This window comes from Chlorocebus sabaeus, chromosome 5 (assembly GCF_047675955.1).
Source record: "Chlorocebus sabaeus isolate Y175 chromosome 5, mChlSab1.0.hap1, whole genome shotgun sequence".
Classification (NCBI taxonomy): Eukaryota; Metazoa; Chordata; class Mammalia; order Primates; family Cercopithecidae; genus Chlorocebus; species Chlorocebus sabaeus.
The window spans coordinates 54,673,628-54,701,488 of NC_132908.1; the positions used below are offsets into that span (position 1 = coordinate 54,673,628).

The 27,861-nt window shown below is 54.7% G+C and overlaps 1 protein-coding gene across 11 annotated transcripts in view; it reads left to right on the forward strand.

Moving 5' to 3' along the window:
- Positions 1–10,669: 10,669 nt before the first annotated feature.
- ADGRG1 (adhesion G protein-coupled receptor G1) overlaps positions 10,670–27,861 on the forward strand; it is a 43,349-nt gene continuing 26,157 nt past the window's right edge. For 3 of the 11 annotated variants that reach the window (XM_038008442.2, XM_038008437.2, XM_038008444.2), the window contains exon 1: positions 10,670–10,760. The gene's annotated coding sequence lies outside the window, so the exon portion shown is untranslated. Of the gene's footprint in view, positions 10,761–18,351; positions 18,577–24,101; positions 24,124–27,861 lie in introns of those variants that run through there. The other 8 variants (XM_007993460.3, XM_038008431.2, XM_007993454.3 and 5 more) reach the window with 5 other exon arrangements.

Sequence of the window (27,861 nt, forward strand, 5' to 3'; positions counted from 1 at the left end):
ATTGGCACTGAGGGTGGGCATCTCCTTACATGTTACACCCTAAGTATTTTGCTCTTTCCAGCCTGCACAAGAAATACTAATTACTGGGACAGGAATTCAGAGACAAGTGGAAAAGCAGAAGGCTTTATCCCTAGGCAACTGGGGGACGTGGCTTCCCCTTCTGTGCAGTGCAGCTCAGTTTCCTCCCTGTGGGGCCACCGCAGCCCCACACTGCTGGGACCAGTCTGCAGGGCGAATAGAATCTGTGTCAGGCTGCAGAGGTGGGCCTGAGCCACGTCTGTGCCGGGCTGTCCCGGAAACACAAACACCCTGTCTGTCTTAGGAGCTGCGCCTACCTGCCCTCTCTTTCTTCAGCAGCCAGAGCTGCCTGCTTGGGTTTTAGTTCTGGCATGAGTTGGCATAACCTCAGGGAGGCACCACTGCATCTCCTGTCAGCTCTTCTAAAGCCACGCCTCCAAGTATGGCGTGCTTTGGGGCCAGCTGTGACAGCTGGGGGGCAGCCCCAGTGCAACCCCACCACAGTCCAACATTTGGTTTCAGATTCTATTTACATAGATTTATGTACCTAGATACTTGTGGGTTTGGTTTGGTTTTGTTTTGATTGCACAAATAGCATTAGAACAGCTATAATGGAAACAATTCTAAAATGGAAAAAAAAAAAAAAGGCACGCACAATGCTATCAGTTGGTTTGGCTTCCTAAGAGCACTGCTTAAGTGCTGGCAATAAGCCCGACACTGTGCTGTCTATGGTTGATCTCACTAAAGCTGCACAACCACCCAGTGAGGAAGAAACCTGTCACAGATGGAGAAACTGAGGCACCAAGAGGTAGGTCACTTCCTCAAGGTCACACAGCGAGGACTGGAATCCAACTCCAGGGTCCTGTGCTTGCCCCCTCCTCAGGGCTGCCTCTCCTTGCCTCTCATCCCTGCCACCTCTCAGCTTGCCCTGGAAGCATCAATTTGACATCATTGTTCACTCTGTGCAGAGCTTTTCCAAGTGGCCCTGGGTAGCAGCCCTGTCTTTGAGTGGGGAAACAGGTCCCTGAGACAGGTGGAGACATTGCCTTTGTTTTCTGCTTATTTCACTGAATTTTATATTGCAGTCATCCCCCAATATCTGTGGGGGACCAAATTGTAGGATGCTCAAGTCCTTCAGTCATGCCCCCCACGACTTGTGCAGAGGGCCGACTGTATAAGCACTTTCCTTTTGTTGTGACCATATGACCATGAGCTGGGGGTGACCAGCTCTCTCAGTTTACTGGAACTAAGGGATTTCCTGGGAGGCAGAGCTTTCAGTGCTAAGCAGAGACAGTCCCCAGCAAAATGAGATGGTTGGTGACCCCAGAGGACAAAACTGGGTTGTGCTTTCTGAGCCATCTCCTGGCTCAGCTGAGCACTTGGACAGCTTCGGCTCTCCACTGGTCAGGCTGGACAGCCCTGTGACCGCAGCTTGTCCCTGGAGTGTCTTTTCTTCAGGACCCCTCCTGGGTAGGAGGAGACCAGGCTTTGGAGGTTCCTCAGAGGAGATGTATGGGACCTGAATACAGCTTTCCTGACCTGCTGCTCAGAGGAGCCCGCAGGGAGGTGAGATGGGGACCCAGGACAGGGCTGAGGGCAGGCAAGGGCCAGGGGCATGTTGGAGCTTGCTGTTTTGGCTTGCAAGAACAGTGGTTAAATTTTTAGGCATTTTGTGAGTTGGTTGTTAAACACAGCCACTGTGAAGAATTAAATTACATACACAAAATTAAATTACAGTCATGCATTGCATAATGATGTTTTGGGCAATGACAGACCACATAGATGATGGTGGTCCCATAAGATTATATGGGGCTTGTAGAGAAAGCTACATACAGCACTTGATATTGGCCTTGCAGGTCAACTAGGGGGAAATGATTGATATTCAGTAATGGTGCTGGGACATTTGGCTTTCCATGTAAGAATATATACATTTTAAAATGCATCCTCTAGGCTTGGATAAGCGCACTCTATGGTGTTTGCACAACAGCAAAATCACCTAATGACACATTTCTCAGAACGTGTCCTTGTTGAGTGACTCATGACTGTATATTTAAAAAGATAATAAATACTCAGAATGAAACACTTTCTGATTATTTTACCACCATCATTCATTGTAATGGATTGAATCCTGTTCCTCTTTGCCCCAAATTCATATGTTAAAGTTCTAACCCTGAGTACTTCAGAATGTGAGCTTATTTGGAGATAAGGTCTTTACAAAAGTAAGCAAGTTAATTGGCGTTTATTAGCATGGGTCATGATCCAATATGACGGGTGTGCTTATAAAATGGGGGAATCGGGCAGAGACACACACACGCAAGGAGGGCACCATGTGAAGATGAAGGCAGAGGTCGGAGTGAAATTTCTACAAGCCAAGCAGTGCCAAAGACGGCCGGCCAACCACCAGAAACCAGGGGAGAGGTGTGGGACAGATTCTCTTTCATAGCCCTCAGAGGCACCAACACTGCCGATACCTTGATCTTGAACTTCTAATATCTAGAACTGGGAGAGAATACATTTCTGATCAAGCCACCCCGTTTGTAATCCTTTGCTGTGATCGCCATAGCAAATGAATCCTTCTGTGCTCTTGAGGTTGCCATTGGTTGCATTTGTAGAGCAGAAAGAATGGTGAGTTTCTGTGCACCTTTTCCAAATGCTGTGTTCGTTTGCTATCTTGCAATTGGCCATGGCAGAAGTATTTATGTATTACAACTTTCTTTTTCTTTTTTTTTTTTTTTTAGGTAGAGATTGGGGCGAGTCTCAGTAGGTTGCCCACGCTAGTCTTAAACTCCTGGTCTCAAGCGGTCCTCGCACCTTGGCCTCCCAAAGTGTTGAGATTACAGACACTGCACCTAGTCTGAGAATATTAAAACCATGGAAATCTACAAATGTTACAAATCAGGACTTGCTTTGTTGTTTTGTTGATTGTCTAGATAGAGTTGACAAAGTGGTGAAATGTTATTACGGTACATTCCATGCAATCGATGTGTCATGTCTGTAGCAGTTACATCATGAACAAAACAAACAATTTGAAAACCATGATCGGATTCATCTAACTATTCAAAATCTGTATTCAAAATCAGATTCAGCAAAGATTCCAGTATCTGAAGACTATTATCCCACTAGGCAAAAAATTGCTCACGTCATTGATGGACAAATGAGATACCAACATATCTTTGCTGTTTCCCTTTTTCCTAGTTAATGTAAATGAAAAATAGCAATATAGGTATCCAAACAACACTTAGAGAGCCAGTTGTTAATGTTTAGTAGCCCACTACTAACGTGGGGTGGAGGAGGCCAGCTCTGGCCCGTCCAGGACTGAGGGGCCCAAGGCTGCAGGGCCCGCACGGGTGGGTGGACCGACTGCCTGCTTTTCAGCTGCTTTGAGTGGACCAGTTCCAGTGTCTCCTCCCTGGGAGTGGGGTAGGGGAGCTGCCTTCCTACCCTCTACCCTGGGGGGCTTCTGTAAGGCTTCTGCTTGGTCCCTAGTGACCTCTGGCTATCAGGATCCTGTGGTGTTAGCAGCTGAATTTATTTTTCTTTTTTCTTTTCTTTTTTTTTTTTTGAGACGGAGTCTCTCTCTGTTGTCCAGGCTGGAGTGCAGTGGCATGATCTTGGCTCACTGCAACCTCCACCTCCTAGCTTCAAGCGATTCTCCTGCCTCAGCCTCCCGAATAGCTGGGATTACAGGCGTCCACCACCACACCTGGCTAATTTTTTGTATTTTTAGTAGAGACCAGGTTTCATCATGTTGGCAGGCTGGTCTTGAACTCCTGACGTCAAGTGATCTGCCTGGCTTTGCCTCCCAAAGTGCTGGGATTTAGGCATGAGCCACTGCGCCCAGCCAGCAGTTCAATTTCTTGATGGGGAAGTAAGAGAAGAAATTAAAAATCAATGAAGTAATTAATCAAGTAATTCAATAAATATGAAGACAAATATATGTAATGAAAGGGCAATGAAGAAAGCCAACTAAAAAACAAAAGAGTGGAGATAATTATGCCTGGTCTGGCATGCAGGAGAGGCTGCTGGGCCTAGCATTGATCAATAGCCTTTATCTCGTCAGAGCAGGGCTGAGTCCTTCAGTTACTCTCCTTGAAATATAAATTGGTCCCCTCACTCCCTGTTTGAATCCACCTATGGCTTCCTGCTGCCCTGGGACTAAAACTGTATTTCCATTTCTGTCTTCACAGCCCGGCTCTTTGCCCTCATCTCCTTTGCCTCTGTGCTCCAGTCACAATTACCAGATGCTAGTTTCTCCAACATGCTGAGGATATTCCTCACTCTGAGCCTTTGCACATGCTGTTCCTTCTGCCTGGTATGCTGAGCCCCAGGCCCACTCTTTCCAAGGCTGGCTCCTCCTTATCCATCAGGACCTTGTTACAAACGTCACCTCCTCCAAGAATCCTTCCCTAATTACCTGGCTAAAGTGAATTTTTTATTTCATTTCATTTTCACTCTTTTGTTGTTTAGGTTGCTTTTTAAATTGCCCTCCCATTACATGTATTTGTCTTCATATTTATTGAATTATTTGATTAATTACTTCATTGATTGTTTGATTTCTTACCTTACTTCCTCATCAAGCTATCAGCTCCATGAAGGCGGGGATGGTTTCTGGGCTCTGTCATGTATGCGGAGCCCAGCTTGAGGCCTGGCACTTGGTAGGCACTTAGCAAATGTTCGTTGAATGAATGAATAAAATACATTCACTGAGAAACTGTATGACCTAGAGATAAATCATGGACCTATGGTCCAACAGAGATATGGATTCAAGTCCTGTCACTGGCACTGATTGCTGGTGTGCTCTGGGGCAGGTTCCTAAATCTCTTTAGGCCTCAGTCTCCCTGTCTATAACCCCCATTCCCTTCGAATGATTGTTATGGTGATTAAATAAATCAATCCATGCAGTTTTAGGAATGGGCCTGGCACAGAGAGGTGCTTGCGAGTGTTGAATGTCAGTATTCTTATAAGTAAAGGGATGTGGGACTTTGGGGTTCAGGGGTTCAGAGGTTTAGAGCCTGACTTCCCATAAAAGAGGATGGGGGAACTCCAGGAGGACTTCTTGGAAGAAGGGGCATTTGAACTGGGCCATAAAGGGGGGTGGATGGCATTTCTCTAGGCAGAGATGACAGTAGGGAGATCAGGAGCCAGGAGGGACATCTGGTCCCAGAAAGAGATCTGCGGGTAGGCCAGGCCTGCTCTGGGGCTGGGAGGAGAGCCACTGGGTGCCAGGGATATACTCAGTGTGAACTGCTTTGTTCTAGGCCACAGGCTCTGCCCCCAGTCTTGACATTTGGTTTTCACCTGTTTCCTCTGTGTAATTGACACGGCAGCTGCTGACTCTGAGGAGGCATGGGGAGGCCTGGCTGAAAATGCCCCTGGAAGAGGTGACTCAGTTGCTCCTATCTCGACCCTGGCAGAACTCAGGTAACTCAAAACACAGGCAAACCTGGAGAGGCCCCCGATGCTATGCCAGGAAAGCTCTGCAGTGTCACGGAACACACGGAAGTGGCCTGATGCTACTGACTCATGGAGGCTTGGTGGATTGCTCTGAGTTGTTTTCTGTCACCCTCCATCTCCTTTTCTGTAAAATGGGGAGAGGCACTCCTCAGAGCTGCTGGGTCAGTCAGGGGAGCCTTTGGTTGGCACAGTGTGTTTCAGAGTGGTTCTGTGTCTCCTCGGCCCCAGGTGTCTTCATGTGATTCGCTTGAAAACACAGCAGGACAGGTCCTGTCATTATCCCCATTTCACAGATGAGGAACACTGAGGCTCAGAGGAGGTCCCTGACCTGCTCAGTACCACACAGCTGGAGAGTGATAGACCCAGGGCTGGAGTCAGACCCTGGACAGTGCACAGATGGATGATCACGTATTGACAGAACTTGGATGTGACCACAGGATACAGAGAGTGGAGAACTGATCTGATGAACTGATTGCAGGAGGCATGGTAATACCATTTCCTTTCTAGAAAGCATGGTGAGGATGGTGGGGCTGATCCTAGTGCTGGCTGCAGAGCAGTGGCATGGAGACTACCTTCCAGATGTGGCCAGAATGCAGGAAAGTTTTCCTATTGTTCTAATATGAGGAGGCAACACTGCAGCCAGAATGGTTTAAAAGGTCAGTAATTCATTTTTATTTTTATTTTTTGAGACAGAGTCTCTCTCTGTCGCCCAGGCTGGAGTACAGCAGCACAATCTCGGTTCACTGCAACCTCTGCCCCTTGGGTTCTAGTGATTCTCCTGCCTCAGGCTCCCAAGTAGCTGGGACTACAGGTGTGCACCACCATGTCCGGCTACTTTTTTGTATTTTTAGTAGAGACAGCGTTTTGCCATGTTGGCCAGGGTGGTCTCAAACTCCTGGCCTCAAGTGATCCACGCACCTCCTTTTCCCAAAGTGCTAGGATTATAGGTGTAAGCCATTTCGCATGGCCCAAAGGTTAGTAATTTAAATTCTCCTCTGGATTTTGATGTGGCAGATGTTTACTGAGCACTCAGCCACGTGCCAGCCATGGGTGGAAGCGCTTAGCATTGTCTCGTTTAGTCCTCACAACTCCATGGAGAGATACTGCTATCAGCTCCATTCTGCAGATCAGCAGACTGAGGCTAAGGGAGATAAGCCAGCCGGTCAGTGGAGCTGGATGCCGACCCAGACGGTCTGCTCCAGAGCCCCAAGGCTCATCACGCCTCTGCTGCCTGCTCTGTGGACTGTTTGTTTTCTAAATAAATCTAAGGCCCTGGTACCCAGTAGTTGCTGTGCAAATATCAGGTTAGTGGATGCATACATGAATTAGGTAAAAATGGCCCAAGTGAAATAACCTGTGAGTAGGAAGAGATTTTAGAGACCATTTAGACCTCCCTGTAGATGTGGCAGGTGTCTTATTTGCAATGCCCTAGCTGAACAACTCCTTGGCTTCCCTCTGAGACAGGTAGCTCACCCCCTGACCTTGTGGACGGCACCAGCTCTCAGAGGGAGCAGGGAGGCTGAGCCTGCAGCTCTGCTGGAGCACAAGACGACAGAGCTGGGGACCCTTCCTGCCCCTCCACACCTCCTAAGTGCCCCAAGAGGGAAGGAGTCTGCATTTCCTGAGGCCCTCCACTGAGTAGGGGTGAGGGGTGCGCAGGCTGAGACTGGCTCGATAAGGGGCCTGGAGTCCTGGTGGGAGTTCTGGAGTCAGACTGCCTGGGTGGAACCTCCGTTGTGTTCCTGAACCCCCTGTGCCCTATCTGTAAAATCCACATTATAAAGTGGTTCCCTGAGGTCAGGAGTTCGAGACCAGCCTGGCCAACGTTGTGAAACCCCATCTCTACTAAAAATACAAAAAGTAACCAAGTGTGGTGACACATGCCTATAATCCCAGCTACTTGGGAGGATGAGGTGGGAGAATTGCTTGAACCCAGGAGGCGGAGGCTGCAGTAAGCCAAGATCGCATTACTGCACTCCGGCCTAGGGGACAAAGTGAGACTCCATCTCAAAAAAAAAAAAAAAAAAGTTGTAAAGTGGCTTCTGCCTCTTGGGGTATGGTGAGGAGTCCGTGGGCTGATCCCTGTAATGGGCCTAGCACAGTGCCTGGTTGCCAGGATTACATAATAGCTTTATTATTATCATCTATGGCCACCAGACATAGAACTGGACACTCTCTGGCTCTACCCCTTCATCCCAGGGGTGCTGGGCTAGGTCCTGGATTGGTGGTGGGGAAGGAGTCCCAGAGACAAAGCCCTCACCTCACAAATGCTCCCTAGGTACCTGCTGAAGCAATATCCTGACGCTGTCTCTTTTCTTCCCTTTATTTTTATTTTATTTTATTTTTTATTTTATTTTATTTTATTTTATTTTATTTTATTTTATTTATTTGAGACAGAGTTTCACTCTTGTTGCCCAGACTGCAGTGCAATGGCACGATCTCAGCTTACTGCAACCTCCACCTCCTGGGTTCAAGCGATTCTCCTCCCTCAGCCTCCAGAGTAGCTGAGATTACAGGCACGCGCCACCACCCCTGCTACTTTTGTATTCTTAGTAGAGACAGAGTTCACCATGTTGGTCAGGCTGGTCTCGAGCTCCCGACCTCAGGTGATCCACTCGCCTTGGCCTCCCAAAGTGCTGGGATTACAGGCATGAGCCACTGCGCCTGGCTTTTTCCCTTTACTTTTAGAAGGCAGACAAGGCAAAGGCATGTGCCCTCATTTACTAGATGATCTGAGGCACAGAGAGGTTAAGAAACCTCCCCAAGTGCACCTAGCAAGTGAAGGTCCCAGCCCAGGGTCTCAGGCCCAGCCCCTGCTGCTCTATCACAAGCCAGGGGCCCTGAGGCCAGAGGGCATGGGGGATGGAGCATGGGTGTCAGGGGTGGAGGAGTTGCCAGCGGGTAGACAGGAAGTCACTGGGACTCCCCTGGTGTCCTTATCAGGGTAGGTGGCATCTCTGGGGCCGTGGGGAAACCCCGGAGCCTAGAGGTCAGGCTGTTCTCCCGCAGATCCCCCTTTCTCTGATACTCCCCCTTCTTCTGGTACCCCAACCCTGTCTGTACTCAAGCAGGAGACTCGTAGGGCAGAGCAGGCCTGCAGGCCCATGGTGCAGCAAAGGTGGCATCGGCTGTTGGGAATTTGCCATGGGGAACAGGGGCAAGAGGGAGCTGAGACTAGGAATGCCAGTGGGGTCTGGGCTGGTCTCCAGGAATGGATCTGGGCTGTGGCCAGCAGATACCCCTTCTTTACCACCTTGGGGAGTCAGAGAGGGCTCCAGTCCAGACCTGGCTCCACCAGACCTGGATTCACCTCTGCTCCCATCTGACCATCTGTCCACCCATCCCTGTTTCACCTCTTGCGTCTCACCTCTACCTCAGCTCCTTTCTTCAGCTGTGGAATCGAGCTGGCCTCCTCCTCCTTGCTTCTTAAACACCAAGCCCTGGCCTTGAGGGATGTCCCAAAGGCCACTTTCCTCACCCTATTCAGTCCTCATGTGTCACTTCCCAGAGAGCATCTAAGCTGCCCCACCCCACCTCCATCACTCTTCCCCCTTTCCTGGCTTAATTTTGCTCCATAAGTCTTACCACTGGATTTATTTGTTTATTTGAGACTGAGTCTCACTCTGTCACCCCAGCTGGAGTGCAGTGTCACAATCTCGGCTCACTGCAACCTCCTCCTCCCGGACTCAAGCAATTCTCCTGCCTTAGCCACCTGAGTAGCTGGGACTACAGGTGTGTGCCACCATGCCTGGCTAATTTTTGGTATTTTTAGTAGATACAGGGTTTCGCCATGTTGGCCAGGCTGGTCTCGAACTCCTGACCTCAGGTGATCCGCCTGCCTCAGCCTCCCAAAGTGCTGGGATTATAGGTGTGAGCCACTACACCCCACTGCCACTGGATATATTTAATACTTATTTGCTTATTCATTTCTTGTATCTCTGCCCACAGTTCTGAGGGCAGAGGTTTCTGTGTTTTCTTGGCTGCAGGATCCCCCATGCCTGGCACAGGGCTTGGTGCACAGCAGGCCCTCAATAGACACTGGCGGAAGGCATGGTGCATCCCCTGCCTGTCCGCACTTCCATCCATCCACTGTCTGTGCTTTCTTCCCACACTTCTTCACCCATCAATCACCCAGAATTTCTCAATCCCAGGCCCTGTGCTGGTTCTTGGGTTTGGTGCACTAGCAGGGCACACAGATCAGGAAAGAAAGAATTCCCATACTTAGGGGTTGGTCCCAGTCCAGGGGGAGCCTGGCGGACTGTGGGAGAAGCAGTGGGGTGAGGGGAGGTGAGGGAAGGTTCCTAGGGTGCATGTAGCACCTCGCACCAGCTGTGACCCACAGTGGCACCTGATAGAGACTTTGTAGAATAAATCAGCCATTGCCCGGATGGCCTCTAGAAGGGGTGGCGGGGCTCAGACGGTGTTCTCAATGTTGGGGATGTGACGTAGGAATCAGAAAGCATCTGGAGGAGGGGTGCCTGGGTGTGAGAGCTTGAGAAACTTCCCCTGGAGAATTGCCGGACTGAGACAAGGAGTGAAGGGTGGGGCAGGGGCCAGGGAGGCAGGGTTAGGGGTGAGTGGGCCAGGGCCTGCCTGGAGGACTCCACTCAGCACCCTCCCAGGACGCCTGGAGCAGTGGCCGCTGAGCTCTTTCCAGGAAGGGGCTTCTATCCCTGCCCCTTTTTCTACCTCAGTTCTCCCTTTGTCTGGTGTCCTGCAGGAGCCTGGACACTCAGAGAGCAGAACGAGTAGGACTCCCCATCCCCCTCACTTACCGCCTCCTGACCCCACCAGCTGCTGGTTGGGGCCTGTTTTTATTACAGGCAGGTGAGTCTGGGCCCAGGATTCCAGGCGGGGCCTGGACTGAGGGAGGAGGCAGGAAGAAACTCACAAAGAGTTGGCAGATTACGGATGGAGGGCAGCATCTCCCAACAGCCTGGGCGGCCGCTGAGACCCTAAAACAACCAAGGACTCCCCCAGGCTCATCCAGCAGCCTCTGCTTCCCAGGAAAGAGGCGCTGAAGTCCATGGAGAGGTGAGGGGTGGGGGGCTCAGCACCTACGGGCCAGGTTGGCCCCTGCAAGGACACCTGGGAACAAGAGAGGGTGGCAGCTGCAATGGCTGTGGGGCAGCCGGAAATGGAGCGAGACAGGCAGGCGGAGCCTCACCTGGGGCTGCCCGCCAGCCCAGACAAGCTCAGACTGGGTGCCTGTGGCCCTGGGAGGAGGTGGAAGGGGAGGAGCAGGCCACACAGGCATAGGCCGGTGAGGGACCTGCCCAGACCTGGAGGTAAGAGATGGGTGGGGGACAGGGGTGGGAAAGATAAGTGGGGTGCCCCTGCCAGCCTGTCCCCTTGACCTTGGCCATCCCTCAGGTCTAGTTCAATGCCCTGAGGGTCCCGATGTGTGTGGCCTGGCCCTTGGCCTGTTCAGGGTACTGGGCGTCTCTCAGTGGAGGCCCTGGCTGTTCTGGGGTTACCCCTTGCAGTGCACAGTGTGGCCGGGCATGCTGGCATGGTGGTCATCCTGGCACCGGGAAGCTGGCAGGTGTGAGGTGTGTTCCTGGTGTCCAGAGGAGGACACTGCAGGACGCAGGGCAAGGGTGACGCTGTGGAGCCTGAGTGTGGACGGGAGGCGGGCAGCAGGACCTGAAGCTTCCTGCCTGCTTTCTGCAGCGCCCTGAGCAGCTTCCTGTTGGGATCCCACGGAAACTGGTTTGGGAGCAGGTTGGCCCAGGTTGTTTGACTTTTGACGGGGGAAGAAGGCAGCCTCCCCTGGCGAGCCAAGTGGAAGGAACGGGGTGCAGACCTGGGGGCGTGCCTGGCCAGTGGCCAGCAGAGGATCCCCCTGCTCCCCCCAGGTCCCTGCACCCAGCAGCACAGCCCTCCCTGCCCTGGCTGCAAGAGGCAGGAGAAGAACTTCAAACGGTCCCTCCCTCCACCGGCTGCTTGTCTCTTCTGGGCCAGGCCCCTCAATGGTGGCTGAGGACTCTTTGGAACAGGGAACTGTTGCGGAAGAAGGGGCCCGGCCCCCCCACTGCCTCCTGGGGGACCCTGGGCCAGGCTTCCCTTCCCTCCAGGCCTGTTTCCCTGTCTGTTCCATGAAGGAGCGGCAGGGGCACTGGTCTGTAAACCCATAAGCTGCAGCAGTAGGCCCCTCGCCTGGTCTCACGGGCCACACACGCCAGACAGCCAGAGGTGGGTGTCTGGAGTTGCGGGTGGGGTGCTGGCACCGTGCCTTCTCTACCAACTTGGCTCCCTGGGGCGTGTGGGCAGCAAATGGGCCCCCCGCATTCCCTCTGTTAATTAGGCAGCACCTGCTGATGAGTGGCTATTATCATTGCTCCATTACGCCTTCTGAGCCATCTGTGCCCCAGCACTTAGGGGGAGACCCCAGGGGCTCCTGGCTGCTGGGCACAGGCACATGCGGAAGGCGGCATTTCTGGGATGTGTTGGGGGGCTGGGCGCTCCGTGGGCTTTCCACAAAGTAGTTTCAACTTCTGCTCTTCATTTTACCAAGAGAGAAGTGGTGGCAGTCCTGGTGTCCAGGTGAGGAAACAGTGGCGCCCTCTTTATGATTCTCCCAGTGGGAGGTCTCTTGTAGCCAACACCTTAACACATTCTGTGCTGGGCACTGATGGGGTGTGTGTATGTGTGTAGGGAGTGGGGGTGAAGATGGGGTGCACAGGGAGATCAAAGCTGACATCCAGGAACACTGTAGCATCGAGTGAGATGATACACAGTCCTCTCGAGATGGACCAAGTCCTGCCATCTTTGCACACTGCCGTGCCGCCCTGTGGGTAGTCACTAAACCTCTCTGGGTCTCATTTGGCTCCCTTGGCACAGGAGCGATGATGCCTCACTGCCTGACCAGAGGCACCTGACCCAGGCCTGGCATCCGAGCAGCTGCCACTCAGACCTCACAGGTCAGGGCCAAGGATGCTGCTGATGCAAGAGGCACAATTTTAGAGGCAAGAGCAGCAACTGGGATGGTCTTGAGGTAAGGGGTCTTGCTGGTGACCCCATGCCAAGGCTGGGACCCCTAGTTCAGGAAGGGAGGCTTCTACAGAGGAGTCAGAAGCCTCTCCTGCTGCCCTCTCCACTGGGGGAATTTGGATTTTAAAAGAGAACCCAAGCTGGGCGTGGTGGCCCACCTGTAATCCCAGCTCCTCGTGAGGCTGAGGTGGGAGGATCATGTGAACCCAGGCGTTTGAGGCTGCAGGGAGCTCTGATTGCACCACTGCACTCCAGCCTGGGCGACAGAGCAGGATCCTGTCTCAAAAAAAAAAAAAAAAAAAAAAAAAAGAGTGGGGAGTTCATGCTAAACCAAACATACAGCAGTGGCAGTGACAGGTTCTCCAAGATAGACGGATATCCCCGTTTTACACATGAGAATGCTGAGGCACAGGAAGGTCAAATTTGATGCAAAATCTCACGGTTGGCTATTTGGAGGGCTTTAGGGTGACGCTGGTGGCATCTAGGTGGAGTGATGGGCAGTTTGGAGCCTCCCAACCACTGGCGCTCCTCCAGACAAGGCTGCTTCTAGCTGGGCACCAGGCAGGGATCCTCCCAGGAGCCACACTCAGAGGAGGGGCTGTGCTTCTGGCTCCAATCCCCTGAGCTGCAGAGGGCACCGTGACATCCAGGGATGTGTAGAGTCTCACCCAAGAACCCAGACTTCTGGACGCCCAGCCGTGCACACTGCAAGAGGGGCCCAGGCTGGCAGGCATATGACTGGGTGAGGAAACGGCTTGATAGAAGTGGCCCAGCCTTGCTCTGGGCTCAGGGCCTTCTGAAGGCTGGGAGCAGGGGTATGGCCAGAATGACCTATTCTGGATGGATCCAACCTTCCTGCCAAGTGCTCTTGGGAGGTAGGCAAAAGGTCAGACATTCCGTCATGCTTAGGGAGAGGGGGTGGCCATGCTGCCTACCTTCTATCTCGGGCAGCGGGGCACCCAGGCGTGCCTTCCCCGCTGGGGAGGTCAGCAGACGGGGGTGGGCCTTGGAGGCCCAGCCAGCCTGAACCCTAAGGAACTGCATTCTGCAGTGGCCCCTTCCTGGCAGGGCAGGGACAGGGTGACCCAGGGGGAGGGAGAACGTCTGCCTGTATCGGGCTCAAGGCCATTTTTTGTTGGCAGGTGGTCAAGATGCCATTGGAACCAAGAAGCGGGTATGGAGGGGAAAAGCAGGACTTAAATAAGGCAGCTCTAATCCTGCATGACCTGTCAGCCCCTTTCCCTCTCTGAGTCTCAGTCTTCTCCTCTCACATATGGGGCAAATCCTCCTTGACAGAGTTGTGGGGGAAAATGCAAGTCACCTGCCTAGCACAGTATAAGTGTTCAACAGAGGTCCACCTGCTCTAAGTCTGGAACCTTCAGGGGGTGGGGTGGATAGAGGCCAGTGCTGCAGCCAGGTGTGGACACAGGAGCCTGACTGGCATCCGGGCAGTGCCTCCTCCCTGACCACAAGCTCCAGCGCTTTTGAAACCAGATGCAGGTTAAACATGGGCAGGGCACCTGCCCAGGCTCCACTCACCAAGGGAGCCAGCTAGATGGAGTCTGTCCTTGGAGCTCCAAATAAGGTATCAGAAAATAGGCTTGGACCTGGGCATGCTCACCCCTCCTGTGTGCCCAGGCTTTCATTCTATCATCTGAACTGGCACCGACCTTTTGCATCCCAAGGCTAGACCTGAAGCGCCATTAGATTTGTCCCATTTTAGCGGTGAGAATGACCTTGCTTCCCCCGCATGTCGGCTAGGCCAGGCTCCCTGCTCTTTCCCCGACTGGGGGATGGGCAGTGGGTGGGGGAGGCAGGCCTAGGGAACCAGACACACAGCTCCCTTTGTGAAGGAGGCTGAGTCACATGTACAACGCAATCCCTGTCGGGCCCTGGGGCGGGTGTGATGGGAGATGGTGTTATCATGGGACTGTGGGTACCCCCACGCCTGTGTCCAGGAGGCTTTCCCACAGGAGATAGCAGGGAGATGGCTGGGAACACTGGCCGCCAAACACACGGTCTGAGCTCAGGTCCTGACTCTGTTGCCGACTTGGTGCAAAGCTTTGGGAAGGTCCTCTGTCTGAGCCTCAGTTTTCATCTCTGTGAAATGGGAACGATCATCACTGTTTTGTGGAGGAGGTAGTAGATGTGAAAGGGTTCTGCAAACTGCAAATGGTGGAGTGCCGGGCCTTTGGCATTCGTGTGGGCTTTATGATGATAATAATGATGTTGGCCAAGATTTATTGAGCACCTACTGTGTGCCAGGCCTTGTGCTCAATGATTTACATGGTCACTCCTCTTGCAAGGGGAGAAGCCTGGATGTGAACAGCTCTTGTCTAAAAATACCCACCTCTGAGGCTGGGCGCAGTGGCTCATACCTGTAATCCTAGCACTTTGGGAGGCCAAGGTGGGAGGATTGCTTGAGCCCAGGGGTTCAAGACTAGCATGGGCAATGTAGCAAGATCCTGTCTCTCCAAAAAATACAAAAGTTAGCCTGGTGTGGTGGGACATGACTATAGTCCCAGCTACTTGGGAAGTTGAGGTGGGAGGATCGTTTCAGCCCAGGAGATTAAGGCTGTAGAGAGCTATGATTGCATTACTACATTCCAGCAAGGGCAACAGAGCGAGACCCTGTCTCGAAAACAAACAAAAAACCCACTTCTGAGCTGGCAGTGGTTGCTCATGGCCATTTGCACAGGTGGGGACAGCTTTTCACTCTTTGCTAGGCTGGTTCCCACTAAATGCTGTGGCTCTGGCTGGAGGGTTAGAGGTAGAACAAGGGGCTGAAGACCTCCTCCTAACCCTCCCAGCCTCCCCATGTCTTCCTACTCCCCCAGGCCTCAGTCACAGCAGACAGTAAGGATGCCCTAACCTCTTATCCCTGTCCTGAGGCCGTCATGTTCTTGGAGATCTCCTACCTCCCTGGCAGCCCCCTCTCTGCCTCCTTTGCAGGCCACTCTGAATAACAGTGTCCTGACCAATGCATCAGGGTGCCTATTGTCTGCCAGGCCTGGGCTGCAAGATTTACGCATGTGGCCTCATTTAACTGCCCCAATAGGAGGTGCTATTTTGGTCCCTACTTGGCAGGCGAGGAGATAAATGGATGGAGAGATGCTTGCCCAAGTCATCCAGCTGGCCGGCTGGGAGTAGAGGCCAGCTGGCCTGAACCCAGAGTCTGTGATCAGAGACTCCGGGCTCAGAGAGGGGGCAGCAGCATTGCCCCCTCTCGTCTGTCCCTCAAATGAAGGGCTTCCTGCACCTTCAGCTTTCTCCTCTGTTATAGAAAGGCATGGGTACCTCCCTGTACCTTGATTCCCCTTCTGTAAAGTGCAGATAGACTGTTGTGAAAACCAAAGGAGAAGATGAAGTGCCTAACAGGAGCTGGATCCCTGGTGTCCTGTGTTTGGTTACAGCCCACACACCTGGAGGCCCAGCCTTGGCTTGCGATCTTGGCTAAGTTACTTCATGTCTCCGACCATCTCTAACATACAAGTGGTACCCAGCCCACAGGGTTGTGTGGATAAAATGAGAATGATCTCCATAAGCAGAGCATCTGACACCATAAAACCTCCAGACATAGCAGGTTATTATTAGTCCTGTTATCAGCACTCATAACAGACAGTGTTGTGTTTAATAATTCATTGAATTTCTCCCCATTTACTCCCAGAGCCCCCCTGGATGCTGAATACCAACTCTGGGTATCACTGTGATGAGAGCCAGGCTTGTCTCCCTAGCCAGGCTCCGAGCTGGGGGCCTGCTTCCTCACCTGCCTGCCCCTAGCTCCTAGTAGGTCTCTGCAAAGCCGGACGGTGAGACAAGCAGGCAGATCTGGGCAGCCAACTCCTGCCCAGCCAGGCGGCCCCATAGGCCTCTCCTATGTAGCCAGAGTGGCAGCTGGCTCTGCACTGTCTTCAGCCATCTGCAGAGAGAGTGGTGCCTGCAACTCTCCATCTGTGCTCTTCTGGTTGGCACCTTCTGTGGGGTGTGTGTGTGGTAGTGGGGGGGACAGCTGCCCTGTGGCCTGGTCCCTGGGGAACAGCTGAGGCTGCCCCGGTTACCAATTGATCAGGCCCTGAAGGACTGACCTTGGGGAAACTGAGGCAGAGGTGGTGGTATGTCAGGGACTCCCCATCCTCTGCTAGATAACTCACTTGTCCTCCCTTGTTAGTAGGCCCCCCAGTTTAGGCTGGTCCCTGCTGCTTTGGCAATAAGGGAGCTCCCACTGCAGCCCTAGGAGGGTGCAGAGGGCCTGACATGGGCCCAGTGCTCATGGTGCCTCCCTGCCCCAGGCATTGGCCCACAGCCTGGACTGGGGGCTGTGAATGTGGGGAGCACAGTGCTGTTTTCTGGAAGCTCTCACCTTGTGGCCTCCCTGCACCCCACGGGGTGGCTTTGTGGCCCTTCCTTTCTGCAGCTTGATTTCAGGCGGGTAGGTGAGGAGTGCAGTTCACCTGCGGCAGCCCCGGCTCCTAGGCTGCCTGAGACGTTCCATTCATTCTTCCTCCACGTGGCATCAGGAAGCTTTTCCAGGCCCCCTCGTTTAGAAGGCAGATCTCTGCCGGAGAGAAGGAATCTCAAGTTCCCCAAGCATCCACATGTCCAGGCCCCAGGCTGAGGCCTGGGGAGCTGGATTGCTGAGTGGTTAGGAGACCTGGCTATGGAGCCAGACCACCTGCAGCCCCGCCATCCCAACTCGGGCACCTCCCTGCTGTGTGATCTTGGGCAGATTCATTCTCGTCTCTGAGCTGCAAGTCTCTGCCTTAAGTTTCCTCTTCTTCATCACCACATTCACAGGGAGTATTTATTGAGGGCTTGGCAAGCACCGGGCGGCGGCGCTGGTCTGAGCAGCAGGTTTGACTTATCTCCACTGCCAGGGGCGCTCTGGAGCTGGAATGCAGACGGTGATCAGCGAGTGTAATTACTGTTGTTGTCACCACTCACCCTTCTGACACTGTAAAATCCTCCCAGCATGTCTGACTGAGGAATCATCTATCCTCATTGCTCGGAGGAGGGCAGACGGGAGCCTCTGCAGGGAGTGTGAGTTATCCAAAGCCTCTTGACTTGAGAAGGGCCCTGAACCCCAACAGCGGGAGGCACTGCTGACAGAGGAATGACCAGAAAGGGGATGGGGAATGGCCCATTTCCACTCTCTGAGCTTTTGGGGCCATTGGGAATGGCTCTTCACCCAGGCCTCAGTTTCCCCTTTGGCTCAGCAGATGGATTAAAGGAGGCCATTTCCAGAATCCCCTGGGGTCTCAGAATCCAAAATGACTTGGGATGTTGAAACTGTGGGTGCTTGAGAAGCACTGAGAGGGGAGACGTGTCACCCCCTAGAGGGGACGCGGGTCAGCCGGTCCGTCGTGCGTGGCCTGGCTGGCCTCCTGCCCGGCTGCCTGTCACCCGCTCCCTCCTGACTGCCTTCCGCTCTGCCGGTCAGCACTGGCTCCCGTCGGCTGCCAAGGAGGCTGGACTCTCCTTCAGGAAAGGGTAGTTGTCGCCCTGACTTGGGGGGTGGGTGGACAGCATCCAAGGACCCTGTTGCCGTGGCAACCCTGGCCTCTCTGTGGGAACTTTGGGGATACAGGCCCTGGGAAGCCACAGATGGAGGCTGAGGAAGCAGAGTGATCCCCGGCCCCTGCCTGTCCCTGAAGTCTGTCTGCCTGGATGAGGGGTGAGGCTGAGGTGCCCCCTTGCCCGGCGCTGAGTCATGGGCATCCCCCAGGGTCACTGCCTCAGCGCTCTCAGCCCTGCCCCCTCCTGGTCTCCCTCTGAGAAATCCATGACTCACATATATCGTCCGTCATCCCCAGTCAAGCTCAGGGAGGAGGGAGGAGCCCAGCTGGGGCAGGAGGGGGGTGTCTCCCCACCAAACACACCCGGTCCCTCCCTCTCCGCACTAGCTGCCTGCCCTGCCCTGCCATAGGAGATGGGCTGGGAGCCTCCCACACTCTCCAGCTCACTCGGCAGGCAGCGGGGACCAGGGCTGGCAGGTTAAGCCGCTGGGGGTGGATCCTGAAAGGTGGTCCAGCCGCCTGGCCCTGCGTGGGACCTTCCACCTGGCAGCAGGTACCCAAACACGGGCTGGACAGCAGGTGGGAAGAGGAATAGTGTGTGAGTGTGGGTGTGGGTGTGTGCATCCATGCACGGGTGGCTGTTGGGCAGTGGGTAGGGGTGGTGGTGAAATGGGGAAATGGGGGGGGGGTCTTGGTATCTTGGTGGGATCTAGCCCAGATCAGCATGGCTGTGGGGGGTCTCTAGAGTCGGGGTGGACCCACAGGGAGATGCCTGGGAAAGGGCTGGGGCCAAGGGGGAGCGGCATGTCCCGGGGCTCCCAGGCATTTCGTAGCAGGGGAAACCGAGGCTCAGAGTGGTGTAGTCACTGGGCCCAGCAAGCTGGGGTCTGCTCTCTGGGCTGTGAGATCAGTGCTCCCACCACACAGGTGGGAGAACTGAGGCTCCGGGAGGGCAGGTGGCTTGCCCAGGGTCACCTAGCACATCCAGGGATAGAAAGCCGGTGGCCAGGCTCAGGGAGGAGGGGGCACTTGAGGGGACTCCTGAGGGAAGCTTTCCTGCAGCTGCCCCTCGGGCTGGGTCCGGGGTCCCCACTAAGCTAGGGACAGCTGTGCTCTTCATCATCAAGGCCAGCTTTGGGAGGAGGTGGCCCCACAGGGTCTCTGAACATGGGGCACCTGGGTGAGAGTCCTGGAACCGGTGACACGCAGACGGGAAGCACAGGCTGCAGGCTGAACACCCTGTCGGTTGCCACCAGACCTCAGGGCTCTGGCTGCCTGGGACTGATAGGACTTCCCACCCTGGTCCCCACGGGGGCTGGGGGTGTGTAGGAAACTGATGGTTCCTGTCCTCCCCCGTTCCCAACTCACCTCCGTTGTGGTAGAGTTGGGGGGGTCTCCCAGCACCCCACCGGGAGGAGCTTGGTGCTCATTTTACTGAGTGGGGAGGAGGGGATGGGCCAAGGCAGGGCCGTCCCACTCCCCACCAATGTGGAGCAGCTGTGGCCTGGAGTCCACGGGCTGGGTAGAAATAGCCTTTGTGGCTCCTTCAGTGGACCAAGGAAGTTATTTATAGAAGCATTTATTGAGCGCTTACTGTGCGCTCTGTACTCTGTTGGGGACATGGCTGTGAGCAAGGCGAATAAGGTATCTCAGAGCTCGTGAGTGGCCCAGACCCAAGAGCCAAGACCCCTGCCCCTCCCAGAGGGTTACCCTGGGCAGCCCGTTGGCTCCTTGGGGTCAGAGGCTGTGTGAGAAGGAGCATATCTGGGCTTTAATAACCATGGGCTGCCAAGTTGGCTCCACAGAGCCCAGGCAGGGGTCTTGTTGGGCTCTTGTCTGCCAATGTCCAGGTGTGGAATGAGCTCTTAGGGCCAGACCTGACCCCTTGTTTGCTGCAGGGACCCGAGATATGGAACCACCTTGGTCACAGCATCACTGTGGCCTCCTTGCCTTTCCTCTCCTCTGGCCTCAGGAGCTCAGCTGTTAAATGGTTATGTAGGGGTGATCACAGCTGCCCTTGCCCCTGGCTCTGAGAGTGCCGAGTGATGGAGAACACAGCTCCAGGTGTGATCTGTGACGGACAGGCTGTGTCCCCACCTGGGCCACTGGGCAAGGGCCAGTCAGCCTGGCATGACACTTCCTTTTGTCAGGGACACAAACAAACCAAACCGTTAGGAGGTGAAATGGAGGCGTGAGATAAGCTCGCTAACCGGAGGCCCAGAGAAGGGGAAGAGGACCAGGGAGGCCCTGCGGAAGGCACTTAGGCTGGGCTTGGGAGAAAGTGGGAGGGGAAGGAGCTGATATCTGTATGAGCACTGTAGGGGGAGTCCTAGTGGAGGAAACTAAGTAGGAAAACATTTGGGGAATGATACAAACTGAGGACCATGGGAAGGGTGTTACCGGACCCCTGGCATGGGTCATTTCATGGGACTTGATGAGCCAGGCCAGCAGGTCCCAATCTGCTCTGCGGGGGGAAGAGAGGCAGGAGGACTCACCAGGTGGGTGCTGTGTGGGGCTGGGGGCCCAGGCTACAAACCCAGCAGGACGGGGAGGGGCAGGATGGGTGTGCAGTGTGAGGTTGGCCAGGCAGTCCCAGTCTCTGGCTGCTGGGTCAAGGCTGAAGCTTGGGGGCAGCTTCACGTATGAGGGAGATGAGGTGGAGGTGGCGCCCAGTCGAGGGGAAGGGCAAGAGAGAGGTGGCAGAGCTGCAGCAGGGTTGGTGTAGGGGGTGGCCTCCTGGCAAGGCCCAGCATGACAAAGGCAGGTGCGGGGAGTGGGCAGAACAGCTGTGGAGGTGCCACTGCGGACTGTGCTCCAGCCGGACTGGGATTCGGGTTCCGCCATCCTGTGCAGAAGCTGTGTACAGGTGGGGCCGGGGGCTGTGCTGTCTCAGGGATGCGGGATGGGTTTCCATGTGGCAGGGCTCCCAGGGAGCCCACAGAGGAGGCTGTGGAGAAGTTGGGTGGAAGTCGGGAGGAGAGGGAAGGGTGACAACAGAGCCCCAAACCCCAGCACCACCTCCTCCTCCCAGACCGGAGCCTGAGCAGCGCTCAGCCCCCGTCCCCATGCTGGGGGTGGCCCTGTGGACCCCGCCTTCTGAGTCACAGCAGATGGGGGCATCATGTGAGCAAACCCAGCAGTCGGGGGTGATCAGACGCAGCAACCGGGCAGATGGCAAGTGGGGGGCGGGGCGGGCTGGCACAAAGGGGTCTCTCAAACCGGGTGGGGCGGGGCCCTGGCACGGCCTCAGCCTCCCAGGCCTGCTTTCTCCTGAGCCGTCACTCGGCTGAGACCCTGCCCCTCCTCCTGTCTCTGGTGCTCCATCTGGGGCACCTTGAAGCCCCCAGGGGAGCCCTGTAGATTCTGGGCTTAGGCCTGGACTGCTGGGTAGAGAGGCCAAGGGTTGGGGAGGAGGAAGGGACACACATTTTCTGACCACTGCCTAGTGCTAGCCTGCCCTGGCAGGAGGTCGGCTAAGCCCCAAACTCTCCCTGATTCCCTGATGGCTGAGCCTGGACGGGAGCAATCCTGGACCTTCCCCGATGTCAGACTCTACCAGGCCTTGGGCTCAGTGCCTTGCACACGACACCCACTTTTCAGATGAGGACACTGAGGCAAGGGAGGCTTACCCAGTGAGCAAACCCACATCTTTGGGGATCCAGAATGTGGGCTCTTGTGTCTTGGTGGAGAGGAGGCTCCTCAGCTGGCTGGGCACATGTCTTGAACCCCGCCCCTGTCACTGCCAAATCCACACACCTGTAGGGACACCCTTACAGACAGCAAGGGTGGCTTGCCCAGGGAGAATCCCGGCTTTGTTTCTCTCTGGTTGTGTGAACGTGGGCCTGTGCCTCAGTTTCCTCATCTGTAAACTGTGGATTACAATCACATCTACTTCCGAGGCTGTTACGAGCATGAAGAGAGTTGATATAGGACAGCATATGGGACAGTGCATTTCCCATACGTGGGAACGTTAAGCCTTTTTTTATTACCTCTCCCATTCAACAGATGGGTGTACTGAGGCCCAGAGATAACCTGTAATAACTGTGAGCACTTCTCCCTGCCCCCACTACTACTGGGAGAGCAGTGGCCACCTGGACACCAGTGGCGCTCACTCACCCACCTCTAGCCTGACTCGTGCTTTGGTGAGGAGGCTAGTGTGGTGGGCGTCGGGCTCCCAAGCTGGCGCCTGCGCAGGCTCAGGCAGTTTGTGGTATGCTTGGCAGTTCCAGGCAGAGATAAAAGCTCAGCCCTGGAGGAGCTGGCATGCTTCCGGGCATCAGTGGACAGGCCTCTCTGCATTAGTGGGAGATGGCCTAGCGGTGGGGAGACAGCCTCACTGTCCAAGAGCCAGCCCAGCCCTGGTGGCCTGAAAAGTTCTGCGGTGAATGGCTCTGGTTTGGCTTTCCAGACTCAGGGCCACTTACACCAACTCCAAAACAAGAAACAGTGAGATGGAGAGCTGCCTCTGCCACCTCCCAGGCCCTCTCCCCTCCCGTTCCCAGGTCTCTGTCCTTCTCCCAGTACCCCAGCCTGGATGCTGAAGGCCCACGGAGGAAAACTGACTTTTGAGAGGAGCTGTGGAGGCTTGCATTCCACTGTCGAAGATGACAGCTTCTCTGGACCCGTTTCCCGGCCTGTAAATGGAGATAACAATACACCCCTTTGCAGGGTTGCTGTGGAATTTGGGGCAACAAATGGCTGCAAAGTATGTACCTAGCACAGTGCATGACTTCAAGAGGTCCTCCCTAAACCTCAGCTCAAGGTTTAATCTTCCAGGTCATGCGGTCGTTGAGTTAGGCTCAAATCTTTGAAAAATGACTTAGAGTAAGCGGCTGAATTTCTCAAAACTTCATTACTTGGGCTGTGAAAGTCTCTGATATCTAAATGTGGCCCTGTGGGGATGAACCGAGACAACCACACGTTGTAGGGGCTCATGAGATGTAGACCCTGTCCCCAGCTGGCCCAGAACTTTGCTTTTCCATCCCCCAGCCAGGCTGCCCCCTAGGAGAGGCAGCACGAGGTGGGCTGTTAGGGGTGTGGGCCCTGGGGCTGCCTGATTCTGTCCCAGCTTCACTGGCTGTGTGACCTGGAACAGGTATATTAACTTCTCTGTGCCTCATCTTCCTAATTGTAAACATGAGGATGGTAATGGCACCTTGAGAGGGTTAAGTGAGCCTCTAGATGTTAAGTGCTGAGTGCAGGGCTGGGCACACCTCAAGTGCTGTTGTCATTGCTCCTTCTGGGCCATGACCAAGCCTTGTTCTTAGACAGCAATGGAGACTTTATCGGGAACAATGATGCCATCCTCCCAAGATGTTACTGGGAAAACCACCAATCCTGTGACAGCTTCCCCTTTGGACATGCCCATTACTAGGGTCTTGATCTGCTGCCCCGAGGCATTGTCCAGCCTGGGGCTCCTTCATGTTCCTCAAGACCTGAGACCTGACCCAGGGTTTGGAGTGAGTTGATATGACCCTGGGCTGGGGAGCTGGGCTGCAGCCATTACCCACAGAACCGCCGACCTTTCAGCGGACCAGAGGCTGTGACACTAGCCCTGGAGAGGAGGCCTGGGTTCTAGTCGAGCTGGTTTCCTGGGACAGAACAGCACTGTGGTCACTTCTCTGCTGGGTGAATTCCTGTGGCCCCTGGGAGCTAGGCTGAGCAGCTGACCCCTTCTGGGTCCTTGGCAGAATCTGGGCTTCAGGGTGTGGCTCTGTGGCTGGCACCTTGGGTCTCGGACCCTGTGGCAGGGGGTCAGACAACTGCCCAGACCCACCTGCTTTGATGGTGACAGATGCTAGGGGTGAGCCCCAGGGGCTGGTGGGGGCCCCTGAGTCATGCTCGGCCCTGTGCCTTCTGCCCACTGTTCCTCTGCTGTGTCACCATCTGGGCATGGGCCAAACAGTTCAGGGGCGACTCACAGCCCAAACCTCCACCCCTGGGGCATACACTTCACTGCCTACAAAGACCCTCATTCAATCTTGAGTGCTGCTCGCCCTCTAAGACTTGAAACTTTATCCACATTTCACAGATGAGGAATCAGGCCCAAGAGCTCGGAGCAGTCAGTGGTAGCAGGGCCCGAACCCAGTCTCCGGCCTGTTAGCCTGGACTTTTCCCCAGAGTGCCACAGATGGCCATTCCCATGGTAGGTAGTGAGTTCCCCATCTTTGTAGGTGTTCAAGTGTGGCAGGGGAGTTGCAGAGGCAACTTGGGTATTGCATGGGGCTTCTCTTCATGGCGCCTTCCAGCCCTGAGCTTTCCCAGCCTTGGGGGAGATGGGCACCTGATTCCCACGTTCCCCCAAGTCGTTATGTCCCTAAGCATCACATGGGTCATTCTAGCTGTATCAGGCCGTGCTTGTGGGCAGGTGGTGCCTTTATCTGGAAACCCTCTTCATAGCCTGGCCAACTGGCAAGGTTCTTCCAAGGAACCTCCACCATGAAAGCCATGAATGCATCTTCAGAGACTCCTGTCCATGTGTAAATAGCTCAGTGGGCTGGATGGGAGGGAGCAGAGGGGGAGAGGCATCCAGCCGAAGAGGACTGGAGTGAGCTGGGAGAGGCTGATGGAGGTTAGGAGGGGCAGGACACCTACCTGGGGAATCTTCAGGGCCCCTTGCTCTCCCTTATCCAATAGGCTTGAACCTGAATAGGGGCCTTCCTGACTTCATGGCACTCCCCCTGCCCCCTACCTGCCTAGAGGACAGTGGGCAAGGCTGGAAGAAACCCTCATGTACAGCTTCCTCAAAGCTGTACTTATCCTACACCATGGCCGTGCTGGCCACACCCTCTGGGGGGCTATGCCACTTGTGCGCACACCTAGGGGACCAGATGCACACGGTCTGTCTTCCAGTTCCTCTCCTGCCTGCGTCCTGGCACCTTAACTGGAGGTGGTGGGAGCTGGGACCAGTGCAGCACCCTCGCCAGCCATGGTGGGGGAGGACAGCCAATGCCTCTTCGTGCCTGCAGCAGGTGGTGGCATGCCCCAGGGTCCTGTCTCTGTCCCTCTACCTGGGTTTGGGAAACTGGAGTTCGAAGCTTTAGTGACTGCGATCTAGGAAGGACAGTAGTGTTTGCAAACCCCATGAGCAAAGGAGAGAGCAAGGTCCGGCCCCGCCCCTGTTCCTGGGCCCTGAGGCTTTGGGCCCTGTGGCTCAGCACCTCTGAGCCTCCCTTTCCCTCTCTACGGAGTAGCTGCTGCTGACTCTCCATGTTGATGCCAGGACAACAGAGGCAGCTGAGGGAAAGGAGTACACCATGCTCCTTTGGATCCAGTTTTACCAGCTCTGTGTCCCTGGGCAAGCTCCGTGTCCCTGTGTCCCTGCTATAAAATGGGAATGATAGTACCTCCTCACAGCGTGGCCCTGGAAGCATGTGAGGCCAAGTGCATATCCTACGGTTTGTACTCATGCATGGCTCCCTTCTCTGCCCCAGCTGCCTCATGAATCTCTGCAGACTAGTCCTTGGGCCACACCCCACCCCCAGCTTGCTAGACTGCAGGACCCCATGGCCATAAGCACGTGCCCTTTCTCCTCCTTGCTTTACCTGGGAGATCCCATGGGGAGCACAGGTAGGAGCTTGGTGTCTGCAGCAATGGGAACATGCCCCACTTTCATTGGCAAATCTGCTACCTGGGCTCCCCTTAGACCCGAACCACAGGAGTGGGCCTTTGAGGGTCTTGGGGGTGGTAATTTTGCTTTAATGTAGAGAGAAAATCCAAGGTTCAGTGCTCACAGATTCAGATGGAATCGCAGACATCTTCTAATGCAGCACTCATTCAAACTGTCTGTGGCCCTAGCGGCATAGGAACGGCATGGGCTCCCAGGCTTCCATGCCGCAGGACTTCTCAGAGCCTTTACCAGGAAAGCAAAGGAGAGTTTGCCTTGTGTATCAGATCCTATCAGGCTATGCACAGTCTTGGGAATCCTTCTCTGGCCAAGCACCCAGCAGAGGTGTGTGTGCTCCTCATCCTGTTAGAGGCGGGGGAGTGGAGATGGCTCAGTGCTCGAACCCTCTCCATCCCCTATCCCCTACCCCTCACATAGCCTGAGTGGCACTTCTGGGTTGGATCTTCTAGATCTTCTATGGTATCTATCAGGAATGGCTCCTTTTAGGAAGAGGTGTGGAGCCTGCCTGCCCTGGGTTAGAGTCCCAGCTCCGTCTCAGTCTTCATTTACTCATCTAGCAGTCACTGGGATCATCTGTGGACCAGGCGCTGTGCTAGGTACTGGAGATGCAGGTGGTGAGCAAGACAGGCGAGACAGCAAAGCTGAGCAAGGGATAACACATAAGCAAATCGCAGAGTCTTGTCAGTGTTGGGTGCCGTAAGGGTAATAAATCACAGTAATACATCACATGGAAGCAAGTGATGGATGCGGAAGATAATTTTAATTGGGTGGTCACGGAAGGCTTCTCACAGGAGGGGACATTTGAGTTGAGGCCTGAGAAGGAGGCAGTCAGGGAAAGGGTCCTGGAAAGGATGTGCTATGTTGAAGGAAAAGTGCGTGCAAAGACCCGGAGGTGTGTCCGAGGATAGAAGTCTAGAGTGGCTGGAGTTGGCGACTGCAAGGAAGGGATGGGGTGGCCTAAGGCTGGGGGATGGGAGTAGGCTTGTGGTCACTGGCTTGTGATTTCAGCAGTCCTGCTGCTCCCTGAGCCTCAGTTCTCTGACTTACAGAATGAGCTTCATCATTTCGGTCGCCGCCCCCACCCTGGTGGGGAATGTTGTAGGTGTGAAGTAAGACAGTGCTTTGGCTTTTGGCTCTGGGCAGCGATGAGCTATTGCAGTTATTTTTATTATTACCATGAGTGGGATGTTTAGGGACTATGGGTGGGGCTGGGGAAGCTGTGCCTCTGTTTCTCTGGGTTGCTGTTGTAAGTGAGTACTAAGTGTATGTAAAAGACGTGGCGTGCCTCGTCTGTACCTCCCCCCAGGTCCCCTGAACCATAGCCCCCTGCCAGCTCCCTTTAAGCCCAGGATCCTTTGATGCAACAGAGGCCGCCTTCTCCGGCCGGCAAGCCCTGTGAGCCTTTCCGGGAGAAGGTTTCACCAGAGAACAGCAAGTCCTTTCTTTGCTTTCTTTTCCTCTTCCTCCGGTGGCCAAAAATAGGGCCTGAATGGGACCCAGCTCTGGGCCTGCAGTGAGACAATAGCGGCCTCCTGACTGAAGCTGCCTCCTGGCTCTGCTCCACGGAGGGGCGGGGGAGGAGGGGAGTTGCAGAGACGCCATCCCCTCAGCCCCAAGCCCCTGCTGCCTTTCCCATGGCGTCTGCCAGAAATCACCCCCAAAGCCCCTTCCTCTGTCGGACGCTCCCCTCGGAACGTGATGGCCAGTGGCGTTCCCTGCTTGTGTTCTCAGAAAGTGCTTGTAGCTGGTTGACTGAGACCCCAGGACCTTTTGCACCCCTGAGCAACCCCAGCCTATCTGCTGGCCTGTTGCTGGTCTGGAACCGAAAACCTCAGTGGGGGTTCTAACTCCTGGTTCTCTTCTGTGCCCTGTCCGGGGAGTACCACAGTTTTTATGCCCTTTCCCCTTTGATTCAGTGGGTATGAGAAACTTAGAGATCAAAGGAATGTGCCCTCTTGGAAGAGAGTGAGCTCCCTGTCACTGGAGATGTTCAAATAAAGTTGGCCGAGCACTGAACGTGGGGGAGAGTTAGGGATTAGTCAAGCGCCAGATGGACAACTGGTCTTGATCTCTTCATGTCCCCAGAGAAGATCTCCGTTTAAATTCCATACCCCTCCCTTACCAGCTAGGAGGCTCACGGCAAGTCACATCCCTGAGCCTCTGTTTCCACATCTGTAAGGTGGGCCCCATAGGGCTAACCTTGTAGAGTGGTAGAAATGGATCTCCAAAATGCCCAATGTAGTTCCTGGCACACAA